Genomic DNA, 19,142 nt, shown 5'->3' with positions numbered 1-19,142 from the left:
TACTGTCAAAACTACTGGATTCCCATAATAGAAGTGTGTGAACACAAACAGCCATGCTAGTTGTTAGCTTGTAGGTAATAATGTCAGTTAAAGTACATATATAAATGTATGTATATGTACATATATATATATATATATATATATATATATATATATATATATATAGTTGTAGGATTCATTGTGCATACACTTACTACAGGGAACAGGAGAGAGGAATGGAGAAATGTGAATCTACAACACAGCCTGAATCATGAGAGAGATACTAACCTTTACACTCACAGAACAGTGTACACAGCATACCAGCATGGTCCCCGCCTTTACAATCTGAAAGGGCAACGCCTGTCCCACATACCCTTTTATAGCACTGACCTGAAATCACAGTGAGAACTGCAATCAGTACACAACTGGCTGTATGCAATTAGCAAATGCTGGCTTACAATTGGTGCAGAGGCCATCACATGGACCTATGCAGATACCTACAAAAGCATCCAGTACTAACACTCCACACATGCAATACATTCATTGCACTGTCTGGAAGCAGACAGAGGGAGAGAGAACAAAAAAAAAAAAATCTACACACTGTGACTCTGTGACTCTAAGCTGTCAGCAGTGACAGTAGCAGGAGCAATCAGAAGCAGTGGTAATGCAACCAGCTGCGACAAACACAGGTAATGCAAAGTAGCAGGTTAATAGTGTGCATACTGTGAACCCTCCAAATGTGTCATAGGTCTGTATCTATAGGTATGTCCATGTGATATGTTGTGTGTATGTAGTTCCACCAAAAGGGGATGACCATAGATTACATGTCAATCAGTCTTAGGCCATGATACTGGCAGCAGTTGTCTGTGCGTTGCCCCCAGCAATGGCTGTAGTGACTGCTTTGAAAGGTCAGCCAGGTTCAAAAGGCAGGATCAGCCCATCACAAAGGCACACTGGCTGGGAACAAGTGTCTGCAGGTACCCGATATCACTGCATATGCATCCCATACTGCATAATTCCATAGCTTAGCAGATCAGGCCAGTTATGCATATGATGTGGTAGTTCCCAGGGTCAGTCGAGGTGCCTCCTTAGTGGTGTGGGACCACTGTCACTGTATGCCACTGTCCAGGTACATATCCTGTAATATGGCCAAGATAAATTATCAGTGTTATATGTGGTTGTATGTCCTCTCGGAGTGCAGGTAGCACACATCCAGGGATACCATGAGGTCACAGTGATGCTGTGTGTTCTGCTCTGCTGAGGGCGGCCCTCACCTGGACATGTGAGATGATAGGGAGGTTACATACAGCTGTGATAAATATTTCAACTGGTGGGGGGAGAAGGAGGGGGGATACGTGCACCGAACCTGTCTGCAAGACTGTTGCCAATATCCGTGTGTTTGGTGAATGTTAAGTAGGTGTGTATTAACACAGAGCATATCTGAAGCATGTGGTCCATATGTGTAACATAACTGAAGAAGGCCTTGTGGTCATCCATAGTGTTTGTGGCCATTTCCCTCCCAGAGTAGGCCGTGGCCGTTGTTATGACAGACCGTAGCGTAGTACCAGTGCTGAGCACAGATGCCTTCCCTTAATGTGAATGTGCTCTGTCCTGCAGTAGCCTCCTGCTATTGTTATACAATCTGCCTCTTTCTGGGGTCCACCGGACAGGATTCCTAACCTTTGTGCATAGGGTCTGGGTTAGAAATGTGTGTGCAAGTTCCATGCAATCTGTGGCATGTCCATGGTAAGCATTTGCAAAGGGGTCAGCAGTGTGGGTTGTGGCTTCCACTGGCCCAGTGTGCTGCATGGATACCATCTCAGTCCCAGCAAGTGAATAACTGTCTAATCACATACATAGCAAAGTAGTCTACTGTGCTGGTGGTGGTGGTGGGATATGTATATCCAGGCCGAGTAACTTCTGTCCACATCACTTTAGTGGATGGCGTCCCACATACAGTACCTTGGGATGAAACCCCAGAGTGAGGTTGTGCATTGGACCTGTCAGTGTGTGCTGACCGAAGGGGCATGCTACTATGTTGTGTGGAATGTGGCAGGTATTGTTGCACAGGTGTTGGCTGAGCACTGATATCTGGCCATGTACCTGTGTATCCACCAGGACACACACACATGCAACATATGGGAGTAGTAGTATATCACTACACATGAGTATCATGTATAGTATGTGTGCCATATATTGCTGACATAGTCTGCTGATATCCTGTTTGTGTTCTCTTCCAGGGAGATGGTGCGTCAGCGTAATCCCGCCTACTCTGCAGCAGAAGACGAGGAGATCCACCAGAGCCTGGTGCGGGAGTATGACATCCTGTTTTCCCGCACCAGTCAGAATCAGCAGGAGAGGGCTGCACTGTGGCAAGACCTTGTCCGTACGGTAAATGATATTGGCACGCATAACAGGACATATGAGCAGGTATGACATCACTGCAGTGATTTAATCCAAAGTGTCCATCAGCGTGCATCAGATATCCACTGGCAACAGGTTGCCACAGGAGGTGGGGTGGCCACACATCCCCCCCTCACCAGACAGGAGGGGCTACTCCTAAGTGTTGTGGCAACAGCCCCGGAACAGCAACAGCAGTACACCTGCATTATGATGGAGGCTGGATCCACACAGCAGCACGACATGGAGCATGCAGGTAATATGCCATATGTACACTTGACTGTTCTGTACACTGTATCATATGCAATATCAATGGCACAGTTGTGCCCACTGACATTAATCTCATCATTTCTGCAGGTCCCTCCGGGGTTACAGCAAGGCAGGCCATCCATGCTGGTGAGTGTGTTTAACATAACCTATAATAGTCCTGATAATGCTAGTAACAGTAGTGTAACTCAGTAGTGCTCTGTGTGTATACTGCGGGGTGTGCATTTGTGCAGGTGTGCCTGTGCCTATGTGTGCATGTGTGCATGTGTGCCTGTGTCCACGTGTGCATGTGTGCCTGTGTGCCTGTGTCCATGCGTGCATGTGTGCATGTGTGCCTGTGTCCACGTGTGCATGTGTGCATGTGTCCACGTGTGCATGTGTCCACGTGTGCATGTGTGCCTGTGTGCATGTGTGCCTGTGCCCATGTGTGCATGTGTCCACGTGTGCATGTGTGCATGTGTGCCTGTGTGCCTGTGTGCATGTGTCCATGTGTGCATGTGTGCATGTGTGCAGAAGTGCATCACTGGTAACAATGTCTGGAGACTGTAAACTGTGTTTCCTGTCTTCCTCCCACAGGTTCTGGTGCTGCTCTGGTGACCTGCAGCAGGGAACCTGAATCTTGTGCCATGGGTACTGGTAATGATGATATTTGTGTAATGGTACAGGAAGGTGTGTCAGGGTCTGCCATTGGTCAGCCAATTGACAGTACACAGCTGTCAACCCCATCATTGCGCACAGTCATCCTGCCAGTACATCCTTTGTCACCATTGTCCCTAGGTGATGGACAGGATACAGTGGGCATAGACCAGGGTAATGTGGTACCTGTGGCACATGTGTCCCCACACAGCAGTCATGGGCAGGGTCCTCCGATGGTACCACACAGACAGTGGCCCATGGGTTATCGTGGGAGCATCCGTGGGCGTACTGCCTCTGGCCGATGTGCCCAAAGAGGTCGGTCAACCTCAGCTATGTTTCGGACTGTCATGCAGGCACAGTCGCGTATGGAAAGGTACACCAGACAGGGTCTGAGGGAGCTGAGAGCATGTTGCACAGCCATGACAGACAGTATGCGTGACATTGCGGATGCTATCCGTAATTTCACTGATGTCATAGACAGACATTGTGGGGACATATTACAGCAGTTCCACAACCAAATGTCCATGAGCCAGGGCAATGGTGGGCGTTTGCAGCGTCGACATGGCCTTATGCCGGCAACAGCAGCAGCTGGCAGTCGGTGCGGACGACAACAGGCTCGCGCATGCCCCCATAGTGCCAGCAGCAGCCACAGCAATGCTGGGTCTGTGCTGTCATCGGAATGCCCCAGGAGACCACGTGCACGTGGCTCTGGACACTCCCAACAGGGACCTGTGTCCAGTCAACACACTCCCACTTCTGATGACAGTACACAGTCTGGCTTAGTACTGGATACGGTCCGTAGCACCCCTGCCAGGCACAGGTACCGTGTCCGTGCCCATAGACACTGATCTGTATGACCTGCCAGGTGCAATCTGTGGCTGTCCACAAACCCCTGTATATGGCAGCCATGAGGTGGAACTGTGTGCGTGCATACACACATGTGAAATGTTAACACCTAGGGCGACTACATACACGCACACACTGCACCAACACTGCCCCACCCTGTACTGCTGCCCCTCACCAACACACATACACACACATGTCAATTGGTGGTATCAGTGGCTGACTCAGACATACCTAATTCACACCCTGTGCATATGATGACACTGTGCCACCTCCTGCAATCTCCAACATCATTGCGGGAACAGGTAAACATGTTGCTGATGCACAGGGTGACTACATAGAAGTGTATTAGTAGTATCATGTTGGTAACAGTACAGTGTGCTGCTATGACTGTGTGTATATCCCAGCATGCCTGCTGCAGTAACTGTATGAATGTCCTGAATTGTTATCTGCACCCATAGTACATACCAAAGTGTAACAGCTGCACATAATTGCATGCTGGTGGTAAGGTTGTCAACAGATAGTCGCATACATGGGTAGCACAGGGGGGAAGCTAACGCAAGTAGTGATATGCAATGGTGGACATGTACAGTAATGGTGTCAAGTTGCCCACAACGACTATGCAATGTGGATGTTCGCACATGTAGATATGTGTGCAGTACCAAGGTAATCCAAATCACAAATAACTATGACATAATATCAGTTCTACCATGGGCATCTGCGCTGTGTATTCCTGGGTACATGTTGATAGTGCCTACATATTTGCATTGTTACTTACTGTTATTGTTACCCTTTCTTTGTTGTACAATGCACTACTTGCAGCCCTGCTTACTGTAGCTTTGTTTGTATGCATGTTCGCTCGGGGTTCCCTGGAACACTGCTTACACCTGCAATGCAGAGTTACAGTGCTTCTGTAGACTCCTAGTGACATCTGCATAGCGTACGATATGTATGTCAACTTTACACATGACAGAAAGTCACTGTCTGTCCTGTACGCATGTATGTTGCCTGTGACACATTGCACATGTCTTACCTGGCATTTACCCACGTGTGCAGTCATATATGCCAGTGCTATGAAACAGTAGCGGTACACCCACACATACACACCTTCAGTATGTTGTTCCCCATTGGCCCTATGTGTTGGTACTCACCATGGCAATCACACTACTAGGGTAGCATGTGCAAAGGTAACCTGTGAATCACCTCTATGGTCCATTTCTGGTTTATGTGAGTCATGTGGCAATGTCACAGCTGCCACATGTATGCAGTCAGCAATAACCCTTGGCCAGGAATGTGCAACACATGTGTGGGATGCCACCACACAGCCAATCTGGAGACTGAGCTCTCTGAACCCAGTAATGCCATACCCTGTCAGGTGGCATGTCATATATACTACATCCTGGACAAACTTCAACCCCAATCCCTGCTGCTACTATTGGTAAAACCCCTGAGGATGTTTCTGATAGTTTTGACCAATTCTTTACTGAGACATTTCAAGCCCTAGCTAGCCATCTACCTCCTAGCTCCCCTGGTCCTGAAAGTAGCACCCCTAGAAACCTACTTGCGTTCAGCTGCCAACCAGTCGCCACTTCACTTCTCCGTACCTTGATTGAAAAAGTGAAACCCACTACACTTTCTGCTGATCAACTCCCTGCTGACTACCTACAAAAATCAGATGATGCTATTGCTTACCCCGTCTCATAACTGATCAAACGAACCATGGTAGAATCTACATTTCCCACCATCTGGAAAATATCCTATGTAATCCCACTTCACAAAGGAGGCAGCTCTACTGAATTCTCCAATTATAGGCCAATAGCTATACTCTCTCCACTTGCAAAGATTATGGAAACTTTATTCATAGACAATTCATGCACCACCTAATCCAAAATCGTCTTATGGCAGACACTCAGCATGGCTTCCGTCCTCATCACAGCACTACTTCAGGCCTCCTAGCCTTTACTAACACCATAAACCATACTTGCAACACTAATTATATATCCTCAGCCCTCTTTTTGGATATTTCAAAGGCATACGATATGGTTGAAAAAAAACTATAAAGTTTAAAGGTACCAGCTCGACGTTCAACCAAGTCTTGCCCATTTATGCATGTCTTTCGAATGCCCACCCAACCACAGGGAGGACATGCAGACTCCACACAGAAGGCACTCCCTGCACTCCAGCCGAGAATCAAACGGGAGAACCTTTTGCTGTGAGGCAACAATGCTACAGCTGCATATTCCATTATGAGTAATGTAGGTAAATAGTTGGAGAAGGAAAATAGATATTTTTTGGCTAAAAGCTTTGTAGAATTCTGCAATAAAGCCATCCGGGTCTGGGGCTTTATTGGGTTTAAGCTTGTTGATAGCCATGAAAATTTTTTGTTGTGTAGTGGGAGATGATAGGGTGGTTTGTTGTTCAGGGCTAAGTTTAAGGAAAGCTAGTTGGTTCAAGAAAGTTCCTATATCTGATTTATTTGAATGAAGGTTGGGGAAACTATATAAACCTCTATAGATTTGTTCAAAAATGTCAATTATATCTTGGTTTTTATGGTAGCTCTTACCTTAGTAGGTTATTTCCATCATAGTTGGGGGGTGTTTGTTTTGGTTAATTAATCTAGCAAGGAATTTTGAGGGCAGGTGGGCATGTGGTGTCTAAGCATTGTATTTCTTTTCTCCACAGGACTCCACTTAAGCATTGTATTTTTAATAGTATGTAATCCCAAAGTTAAAAAATAATACTTACAGAGTATAGATAGCATAACTTCCTAACAATTCAACTGTAAATCTCTAGCTCTTAGTGTGTTAGGTGGGGTAAGATAGAGAGTAGGGACTGGATGTCACATAAGGTATAACTGGATATTTAAGTATGACACAAAAGATGTCACGACCCATGTTGAGCTGTGTGAAAATAATTTGAGTAAAGTCTTCTATTCCATTTCGTGGAGACACTTCTCCATGTATAAACAACATAAACAGTATTATATAACCATAAAGTTTCAATGTGAAATTAAACTAAGAAATAGGTATAACTGTTAACATTTCACAACTGTCAGGACCTGGCAGATCATGCGAAGAAAGACTGTAAACATTTCACATATATACCAGAGGGATTACACATTTGCCATCTATCCAGTTCAAATTTTCAGTTAATACTAATTAGACTATAGAAACCAAGTGAATAGCATCAAGTAGAAAACATACTGTAGTAATGACAGCAGGTATAATTTTGGCAGTGACCCAGTTCATTTAGAGTAAGTGGGTGAGCCTTCATGAACATCAAGTGTATGATTGTTCTGCAACATATTCATGGGCCATGTCCAAAAAGCCAGAATGAAACATATAATTTTAATAAGATAGGTGTATTATATCTGTCTTTAGCATCCTGTTTCAGTATGAAGGCACTATGATATGAATATGTCAAGGGCTGTGAGTACGTCTTGCCCATGATAATGTATCCTTTGTATGGAAAAGGTTGAGAGTCACTGATAAACATATAATAATACAAAAGCCATGTATTTGTAGGAAAGGCAGTGCATTTAACTGTGGAATCAGTGGTAACAGTAGTATAAGGATATGTACAAAAACTGAGATGGTTAAGCCATGTTAAATATGATACAGCAACAAACCACATAGTATGTACATAGCTCTAGGGTTGCATACAGAGTAGGTATAAAGTCCTGTGTATAAGCATCAGCAGTACTGATTCTAGAGCAAGTAAAACAGCAGCAATAGTCCAAGGATGCTGGAAAAAAACCCAGAATAAATTATTCTTGAGGAGATTTTCACTAAAATCTCTTTCGAGGGTGATTTACTACTCAGAATTGAGGCAGGAGCCAGAAAAAAATTATCATTTTAAGTTTTATTCTGTATGTGAAGATATGTGAAGGCTGCCAGCCCAGCTAGATGGGATTTTGTAGATAATTCTGTCATTTGTAAATATTAATGTATGCCACATGCTTGTTCTCTTTGTTAAATGTTGAACTTCAAAAATGTAACCATATTGCACTCTGCTGAAGGAAAGCTGATAAGTCAAGCATTGTATAATTTTTTGATCTCAAACTCAGAGTCGAGATGTCTGGATGAAGGAATTCTTGCTATTGTTTTGAGTCCAGAGTTAATTGCTAGAATTTGCATATATAATTTATTTTATTGCTGTAGCTTCCTGACCAGGTGCAAGCTCAAAAGGGCTGTTATACTCTGGGTTTCTGTGTAGTACTGTGTTATCAATTTATGGACAGAGAGACTCAGAGCATTTTGGTATTTGTCTGGAGAACATCCAGCTCACCAGCACTCTGCTGTGCTCTATATGTACGTTTATTTTAGAATTGTGTTTTCTCTTAGATATAGCTAGGAAATAGGAAGATTAGACTAGTTGTTTTTTATGTACTGTCAGAACTATTCTACTGTATTATTTTAAGCATTTTCCTGTGATCTCTGAACTTTTGACTAGCACTGTGTAGTAAGAAGTATTGTCTTGTGTTCTTATTATTTACTATTAAATATGTTTAAACCTTTCAACTGTGGCTGTTTTGTATAGAGATAATTTAAGCTCTAGAGTACATTGCATGTATGTAGTGATACTGTCTAAGTCACCCCAAATAAGCCTTGCTATTCAGTCACACTTACCAGTTGGATAATAATATTGCACAGTAATAATTGGACACCCTTTGATAAGGGCCTTATTAGTAGCTGATATTAGTGGTTGGTGGTGGTGATTACTATGTTATAGCCTGGACAGAAGGAGCATAGCTGGAGAACCTGTGCCAGCCTTCCCCAGGAGTGTCTGTGCATTTGTATATAACTCATATCCCAAAGTGTGTGTGTGTGTGTCAGCTATTTGGGCAGGGACATGAAGCACTAGTTGGACAGAGAGGGTGCTGGAGGTTTTAGCTTGATCACTAGGCTGAGATCTGGATGCTGTAGCTGTGCCAGTGGGGAGTCTTATTAGGGATCTGGAGAGAAAGGGAGAAACCAGCCCCAGACTGACTGTGATCTCTATGTGCTCTTAAGATAAATTGTACTTTACTGTGTGTGTATTTGCTATCCTCCCCTATGTGGATGCTGCTCACTGGTGTTAATGGTGAGGATTGAGGTTCTTCTTTGATTGCTGGGCCAGTGCATGGGCATCACATTGTAAACCATGTTTTTAAGGTTGGGGCCCTTTAAGAGAGTGTTGCAGACTGGGTGGGGAGGTCAGAGTTGAAACTAAGTGTTTTGGGGCTTACCCAGGGCTGTAGGATCATGGAGATCATAGTATGGAGCAGATCAGCAGTTCCCACATGGAAAGAAGGGCTTTGGGCATCCATAAAACTGCTGTTTTGTCGTGGAAAGTGCTAGAATGAATATTTAAGCATTAAAATCACTGATTATAAAGTTGGAATGCAGTAATTCATGTTTCTGAAATATGTAAGTAACAAACAGTTATTAAATTCAGCATTTTGGTGTATTAGCTTCAGGAACAGTTTTAAATATGTTGAGAAAGGTTGACTTAGCTTCATTTACACTGGAGATTGTATTTTTGGAGCATTGGTGTTGAAAAGAAAGGGTATGAGGATATTTCATCTGAAACCTGACTTGATTCTGTATCAGGTAGTCACAGAAGGGGGATAGTTTCTGCCTTTCTTGTTTAATTTGTAGTGGCAAGTCTTGATTAAAAAAGATTTTAGCTCCATTCCAGGTAACTGATTTATTTATTTATTTTTTGCCAAAGCAAGTATTTTAAAAACATCTTGGTAAATAAGAAGTTTGACATAGACTAGCCGTGGTCTAGTAGAATCCAAAGGGGGTGAAGAGCTCTGTGGGCTATCTTAATGACTATTTGTCTAGCTTCAGCTGTGTTAGCTACCAGTGTAGCAAAAATGTTGAAAGTTGTATTTAACAAGCTAGACTGATGCATGCTTTCTGGCAAACCCCTTAAGATAATGTTATATCTGGATCTTGCTTCCAGGTCCAGTATTTTTTGCTGTAGTTCCTGTATGTATTTTGCATTTGAAGAAGATTCTTTCTGTAGTGTTTCAATTTTGATTTAATTGTCCAGTACTTTAGCTTCTGTTTGTTCAACCCAGCTTATAATCTGGTTGATGGATTCTCCGAAGGTTTTTAACTGGTCTGCAAAATTTTGGACAGCTAGTTGTAATGGCTGTAGTCCTATTTTAAGTTCCTCTAGGTTTGAAAGTTCAGTTTTGTTTTTACTTGGCATTTTACTAGATTCTTTTGGGTAAAGTGTATTTTTCTGGAGAAGAAATCAGTGAAAATTGAAAAGTGGCCGAGATATTTAAAAATAGAGGGTATAACCCAGATGATGTAGAAAATAGCTTGCATAGAGCCTTTAAACAGAGTAAGGGCACTACTAGACAAAATAACTATCAAAGGAGCAATAAATATGGGACTGAACAGGAGAGAATGTTTTTTGTTACAAAGTACACTAACTTCTCTATGATTGGTAATAAAATCATTATGGAATATTGGAATTTTATTAAAAAAGATATAACATCATTGAAAAATATAAAATTAATGACATCATATAGAAAGGGGAAAAATATACAGGACTTTCTGATACACAGCATTTATAAAAAGCCTTGTACTAATGAATTAAATGTTGTGAAGAATTTGGGAACATTCCCTTGTGGAAAATGTGCTATATGTAAACATGTTGTAAATGAAGTGAATAAAATAAATGGCAAAATTTTTGTTACAAAAGGCAAATATACATGTATGAGCAAAGGTGTTGTGTATGTCATATTCTGTGATTGTAACAAATATTATATTGGAGAAACAAAAAGAATGCTAGCAGATAGGATAAAAGAACATATTAGAGATGTTAAAAATAATAAAATTACTAGTCCTATTGCTGAACATTTTAACTCAGTGCACCATGGAAATATTGAGAATATAAAAGTGTCTGTTCTGGAACATGTTCCATTATATTATAATGATGTTGATAGTCAAAATCATATGTTAAGACAAAAGGAATGCATTTTGATTATGAAATTTGGGACTTTGCATCCACATGGAATGAACAGAGAATGTAACTGGCAATGTCTTGTTTAAGACTATGACTTTAAATATATTTAAGCTATGTGATTTGATAGTTTAATTATGTAATTGATTGATTACTTGGTTTTTTGTATATATTGCAAGTGTTTTATGAGTTTTACTGTTTTACTCTGTAAAGGCTGTTGGCCGAGGCGCTAGAGAAGGAACTGTTCAACGAAATAAATTTTATTGGAAGGTAGAGCTGGGACTCACTGATAGTCTTTGTTGTTTATATATTTAGTTTTAGATGTTTGTGTGTCCATAGAGTCAGCATCAGATGGCATTTTTGTCTTCTTTGTGTTATTTTAGGGTGAAGAATGTAGCAGTAGCAAGCACATGGCAGAGAGCATGCAGAACACATGTAATGAAGAGCCTGCAGGATCCGAGGTAATCTGCTTATTTTTCAAGTACTACTTCCAATCTCAAGTAGTTGAATAGCTTGTATGCATAGAGTAAGTTATCGGGTTGGTAATTTGGAGCTGAAAAGATGATTTCTCTACCTTAGAAGTTGGAGATTAGTATTAGCTTTGAGAGAGCTTAGAAACAGCAGTGTCTATAGGATGGCGGCCATCTTAGTCTCCCATCATCATCAAATTTTGAAGGAGTGGGATGGGCAGACTAACAGCTGAAATGCAGAACAGGGAAGATGTATGCATTTTCCTAGTGATGTGTACTTTTTCAAGGAATATCATGGTCCTCACACATACATTACTGTGTCCATTATGTACAGCAACATGTATGGTTCTGTTCATGGAAGCTGTATGCTACATGATATTGTCAGACTGACTGAGGAATGTATGCTCTCCGTTACTGTTAATGTATCTGAACACAGTGCTGACATGAATGTACTTTTCAAACTGCTTAGCTACATGAGCAGCACATGTTCATACTTTGCAATCCTAAGCCAAATTCCTTATTAGTAGACCATCCCCATCCATATGATATCATAAGAAAAAGGCTTTTCACACCATGCAAAGCATGCTTTTCATTTAAGATTTGTTAGATAGGTAGGTAGTTAAGGTTAGAGTTCAGATATAGATTGTGGTCACAGGTTTGAATCTTTTACCCTTCAAACTGTCTTTATAGATGTTAACACCTCAATGTAAAAATGTCAACTATGTATTGTGATAATCTAATATTTTTCAGAAATAAATGTCTATAAACCATGCTAATAAATGTATACCAGTGTCATTTGAGGAATATATTATTCATACATTCCCTCTTTTGATTTCAGGTAAGGAGGACTGCAGCAGTAAGAGAGCCATGTGCATCGAGCCGATGCACAGGCCTGAGTAACAGCAGAGGGAAAGAGGTATGTTGATTATTTTACCTGTTTTATGAACTGAAATGCATCTTTCCCTGTGTACAAGCCTGTATTTTTAACAATAGCATGTATATTGATTAGAAATACAGAAATATCCATCATGCACCAGTAAAGTAAGTGAAATCATCACATGGTGGCTATACTTATAATTGGGATTAAAATCTAACAATGTTGATATTTTATGTAGTATTGAGCCATTGTTTCAACACACATGTTTTAAAATGTACTCCACAACTTAAATAAAAGATTCATAGGTATTTACTAGGCTAACAAGCAAAATGGTATTTTTTTAAGTCTAGTCATATATCCCAAAGTTCTGACAAGTTCTGTTACTCTTGATAGCTGTAAGTAGGGGTTTGGAAGATGAAGCTTGAGCTTTTCTCCCTGGGCCTCTGCTGAAAATAGGTTTCTGACCCGGTGGAGCTTTCCTGGTCAACAAATGCTAATAAATAAATAAATTAAACATTTACGGGTTGCCTGTGTCCATTAGAGACATAGGTTCCAAACCAAGGATGAATTTCCTGTTCCTCATCCAGCTGTCCAAGTTACACTTGAATTGGGTTAGGGAGGAACTCTGCTTCACATGTATGGGGAGCCTGTTCCATAGATGGGGTAGTCTCTGGGATGCATACATGTATCTCCAGCAATTCCTATTTATATCATAGGCAAGGTGTAAGATTTTAGAATGGGTAATTCTGCTGCTGTTTGTTTTGTGGATATGCAGGAGGTCCATCAGAGAGGGGTCTGACAATGCCCTGTATGCCAGGCATAGATCTCCCCTCAAAAGCCTGTCTGAGAAAGAATACAGGGATAGGGCCTTTGAGGTAGTCTGCATTGGACATTTTGCTTACATCCTGTATTTGTTTAGTGAGGAACCTCTGTGAACTTCCCAATTGTTGAATATGCCTGGTTATGTACATACCAAAGGGGCCATTGTACTCAAGGATAGGTCTGATGAATGTTGAATACAGTGGAACATTGACTTCCTTGGACTTAGATGCCATACCTTTGTTTATAAGTTGCACAACATAGAATTATTTCCTCACTACTGCAGACACATGATGGTCAATGGCTAGATTACTATCTGTGTGTCCCTAAGACCCTGACTACTGGGTCACCTCTAAGGGGTGTGTTGTCAATATGATAGTTACCAGGGATGGATGATATTTGGGTTAGTGTATCTTTCATACATCTTGGTAGGTAGATGTTTCATATATAAGCTTAGTGTCTTAAGTGCTTTGATTGGTGCTATTACTGTATGATTTGGCACACTTGTATGGCTGGCTTTGTTTTATGGTGATTGATCTGTTGTATATAATCTGCATATCCATGGAGTGAATGGGTGACTGTTGTGTCAGTGTTTGCGTTGATACTGCATCTTTGTCAGGCACCTTTGGTGCTTTTATAGAAACAGAACAGATACTCATTTGATTGCTGTAGGTCATGTCTGTGACGCCTTTGGTGTTTTTGTAGACACACTGTTATAGCTTGGGTTTACTGATACTTGGACAGGCATAAATTTGATTGCAATGGATCATATTCTACACACCCTGCTTTTATAGAAACACAGAACAGATACTCATTTGATTGCTGTAGGTCATGTCTGTGATTCCTTTGTTGTTTTTGTAGACACACTGTTATAGCTTGGGTTTACTGATACTTGGACAGGCATACATTTGATTGCAATGGATCATATTCGACACACCCTGCAGGTCAGCATTGGTATTACATATGTCTCTGCTGACACTTGAACAGATACCTATCTGATTGCAGCTGTTCAGTATCAGCAAGCATATTCACAATGTTTTGATTTTTCAGGCTATTGATTGCTAATTGTTTTGGTAGATAATGCATACAGTTGTACACATACAATACTGTTAGTAACATACACATTAGATTCTCATATATCACCAGCTGTGTTGACTGAATATCTCATATTGTTTTTACTGTTGTACTCATTATATTGATGTGTGTTCAGACAATTATTATGCTGCCCTTCTCAGATGTTTGTCATATGGTTTGCCTGTTGTCCATAATATTGTCAGATCACTTTCTCCTCATTTCAACAATGACACCTTGTGGTTGGTAAGGCATATTGTTGAATGCAGATAGTACATTCTGTTAATTTGAGCATTTATACATTCTTATAAAGCTAATGACCCATGTGTGTGTGTGTCTAAGCATATAGAATTGTTCAGAAAAGAATATTGGCATCCTTTTTATGAATATGACATATAGGACCATGAATTTTGAGGTAACTCTGTCCATAATGGACATGTCAGTCCCTGTGTAAACTGTCATTGTAATTATATTCTTTTGTGCTATGATATTCATGGGACTGTTTTGTATGATATACATTTGCTTTTCTTTCTGTTGTGTTTTGCAATTAATCTTTACAAAGCATGGGACCCACGAAAGCTCTCTGATCTGAAGATGATGAGCACAGGCAAGGCCACAGCCAGAGTCTTTCCAGGATGACTGTGATGATGATGATGACGATGATGATGATGATGATGATGATGATGATGATGATGAAGGTGACAATGCCGAGGATCCTGGACCTGTCCCTGATCAAGCCATTCTGCCTGCACCCCAGAGGAGACATTAACATGACTGGAATCGAGATGATTATTGGGAGGATATCTGGGAGGTCACTGCTGAAGTGACACCCTAATCCCATGTGCAAAAATGGGAAAAAAGGGTTGTGGATGGATGAATGGATCTGGAAGGTCATGACCAATGTGTTCTGAACACAGATGAGGGGCATGATGGGGTCCTTCTTTGAGGATATGGCATGCCTATGTTGGATTCATTCAGGGCGATAGCTCGTGAGATCATTCGGGAGTCTGAGCTCCATCAGCCTGGTCCCTCTGGTCGGTAAGTATTGTATGTGTGATCCACTTGTGTTATGTTCCCAACATGGTGATTGCCATTTCATTGATTGGACTGCATATGCACTCTTGTGCAGGCATACCATGTATCTATCATGCTTATATGTTATTTTCGTGTGAATTTAATTTGGTTTCAATATGCATGACACACATTAACACATTACACTTTGCACGCGCATTCAACTGTCCATGCATTGTGGCAGTTAACTTGCAGATAGTGCTGCAAGAGGCAGTCTGTAAACAGGTGTCTTACTGGGGCGACTGACAGACAACATATGCCAGGTATATGCAACATACGGATATGTCATTCCCATGTTTTTCAGAGGATAGTTGTTATGATGTCCCACTGTCATGATGTGGTGTTGTGTGTCATGGGTTGGCAATACTGATGCCATGTGGGATCAGATACAGGTATATCCTGTCTATGTGCAGTCCTCCTTTTCTGACAGAAAGGTAACATTAACCTGTACAAAATGTTACAGATAACACATTCTTTAACAGTACACAATGCCATGTATGTTGCAAGTAACATTTCAACACCCATTATGTACTGACATCGCCCTCCCCTTCAAAAAACACTGTACTTTTTATTGCATGTTCTGAGAGTTATCCTTGGAGCATGCAATGTAATTTGTCAACATGTTTCTTTTGATGTAGGTGTAGATGTAAAGCATGTTGCCGTTTCTGTGGATCGACTATTATCTGTAGATCCATATATATATATATATATATATATATATATATATATATATATATATATGTGTGTGTGTGTGTGTGTGTGTTTGTGTGTGTGTGTAATCTGGCTCGGTAGCCTTTAGGGATGGACTTTCAGCTATGACGCAGGTGAAAAGGATTCAGTTAGAGGCCCTAGCACTGGAACACTTCCCCTCATAACACTGATAAAAAAATCTTCAAATATCCTATATTTTGCATTGTGTTTAATAATTGTTTTGTTTTCTCTTTTTGTTGCTTATGTATATATTCCTTACATTTACTCATTTGTTTTATTTGTGCACTTTGCTGATGTACCATTTAATTTGTTATACTTCTGTATAAATTATGCTAATTCTTTGCTCCCTAGCTGTAGCTGAAATATATTCAGTTGCATTGGACCTCTATCCTGATAAACAAAGAAATACAAATAAATACACAGAGTCAGCTTTGGCTATTTCATCATTTTTGCTGTTGATACTCAGTTTTAATGCTAGGTCTGATATGAAATCAAGGTTATATAGCTAGTTTCTTTAAAATGGGTCATAACATGTGAGGCTCAGGATCTCAGGAAAGATTTTAATTAATTCATTTACAGGATTTTTGCCATAGAGTCAATGTCTTCAAATAACTTATTAAATTACTTTTAGAATGGTTCAGTAGCCTTGAAATTCTGACATTTAGTAGTCTATTCCAAAGTCTTGCAACTCTGATTTGAAAAAAAAAACCTTTAGAACCAATACTTGTTAACATCTGTCAACAAACTATTATTTCTTGCACCATGGCTTGGAGAAAGGAAGCCTTTTTCTACTGTTGCTTGCAATGCCTTATCATTCGGGCATTTATAAACCCAGATTAGATCTCCTCTACATAAATAATATTTATTATAGTTTTCAGTATCTTAATCTCTCTTCATAATTGCATGATCTAAATAAAGATAACTGGTGTAACACTTCTGAATTCTATCCACCTTATTACCTTTGCTAGAACTATAAATGTAAACTCTTTTCCCATATTCTATCACTGGCCTTGTATGACTCTTATGTCATGGTAATAATATATCTTTGTGTTCTTTAGATACTGATCTGAAAATGGATTTAATAGTACAAAGGCATAATCTACAAAATTAACATTTGTGACAAAATCTGGATGGTCTTTTACCAAGACACAAAGATCTTTGATGTGTGTCCCTTCAGGAATAATTTCCTGGTTTAAAGCATAAGCGTTCATGTTATTGCCCGGTACACAACTTTATACCACCTTTAAAATTTACTTGATTATTCTTGCTTGTGGGAATAAGAAGTCAGTCCAAATAAAATTGCAAAACTTTATGATTCATGTAAACACCACCACAGAGAACTAATAAAGATGCTGTGAAGCCTTTTTTTTCCTTTCTAATTTAAACACAACCTGCAGATTGGACCAAGTTTAAGGGAAGACATTTTTATAAACAGTGGGCTGCCCTACCTTCCCTTGGCCCTGTTATGCACAGTTAATGTTTACCCCTTCTATCAATGCATGTAGTTCCATTCAGACACTGCATGCTGTTAAAGTGAGGCTGAATACTGTGTACACTCCAAATGCAATAACCCACTACTAGGTGTGGGTAATGCAAGATTTACCCAAGGTTGGTGTGCTTTGATCAAGAGGGCAAGTTCAATTGATCAGACAAAGACAACTATAGGTAAATGCAGCATTACCCACACCCAGGAGTGAGTTATTGCTATTATACAATGTCACTATTTAAGAAGGAAATGTCTTACCTTTTTAAAATAATTTCCTCGTATAATGGTGCTGTAGTGTTCCTCTGAATTTTCCCTGATCTTCTGCATTTTCTGATGTACTGTGCACATTCCAAAATACAATGTGCTAGCAAGTACGGCAGGTGCACGAGCCACAGTAGCTTGAATGTTCAACAAACAAAAAGGCCAGCACCAGGGATGGAAGCAGAAATAGAAGCAAAAATATTTTATTGTTTGAACCAGACCGGTTTCAGCTTGTAGCTTTCCTCAGTGGCTATACATGATGTGTGGTTGACAAACTGCATTTAAATAATAGAACCAATGAAGCAAATAATTACATAATTTCCTGTTAGACCCAAAAAAAGGTTGTGCAAATGAAATACATGTATACATATGTATATATAATATTATGTATATGAAAATATAGAAGTTAGCAACAAAAATTGAATGTATTCAAAAGAATATAGATTATAAAATAATAACTGGACATTTTTTCGAAACTTAATAAAAGTTTTATAACTTGTCATTAAGACCTGGGGAAAAAAGACCCCCTAGTTTCACTATCCATTTCTTTTCTTTAGTGTTAAGTAAATCGTGCCATCCTGTTCTGAAATCTTTATTTCCAAAAACTCTATCAATAATAGTGAAAGTGAATTTGGCTGTTGGATGAGTGAGTGAGTGTTTGTACAACGCATTGGTCATTCTACCATTCCTAATATCACCCAAATGTTCAGACATGCGACATCTGAACTGTCTTGAGGTCTGACCAATATAAAACGCTTGGCATGTACAAGTTACTAAATAAATGACCCACTCACTTCCACAGTTGGCAAAACACTTGATGTCAAATAATTTGCCTGTATTTTTGCTGGTAAAGTTCTTGGTCTTGAAAATGTATTTACAAAATGAGCAATGTCCGCATGGATAACACCCCACCAGTCTGTCTCCAGAGAGAGTGGTCTGATGATAAAGGCTAGATTGAGATGTGATCCTTTTATAATAAGAGAAATGTGATCGAAGAGTTTTACCTTTTCTGTATGAAAATTTGCATCTATCCCCCAACCAGTCATCTAATCTTATGTTACTTTTAAGTATGTTCCAGTTTTTGTTGATAATATCTGTGAATTGAGAAGTATTCCTCCCAAAAGTGGTAACTAGCCTGATAATATCCTGTTTATCCTGAGAATGTTTTGATTTATATGATAATAAACTTTCTCTAGATTGATTAAATGCCCATGTAGAGGCATTATGGACATTATCATGCTTATACCCTCTCTCTAAAAATCTGTCAGTCAAATCTTGTTGACATATG

The 19,142-nt window shown here is 40.2% G+C and overlaps 1 long non-coding RNA gene across 1 annotated transcript in view; it reads left to right on the top strand.

Moving 5' to 3' along the window:
• Positions 1-11,474: 11,474 nt before the first annotated feature.
• The window catches only part of LOC122803281, a 61,471-nt gene continuing 53,803 nt past the window's right edge, over positions 11,475-19,142 (top strand). The window contains exons 1-2 of the long non-coding RNA XR_006365091.1: positions 11,475-11,549; positions 12,397-12,474. This is a non-coding gene — a long non-coding RNA (uncharacterized LOC122803281). The remainder of the gene's footprint in view (positions 11,550-12,396; positions 12,475-19,142) is intronic.

Source organism: Protopterus annectens, chromosome 5.part1 (assembly GCF_019279795.1).
Source record: "Protopterus annectens isolate FY-2018-M chromosome 5.part1, PAN1.0, whole genome shotgun sequence".
NCBI classification, from domain to species: domain Eukaryota; kingdom Metazoa; phylum Chordata; order Ceratodontiformes; family Protopteridae; genus Protopterus; species Protopterus annectens.
This window is presented reverse-complemented; position numbering and strand designations above follow the sequence as displayed.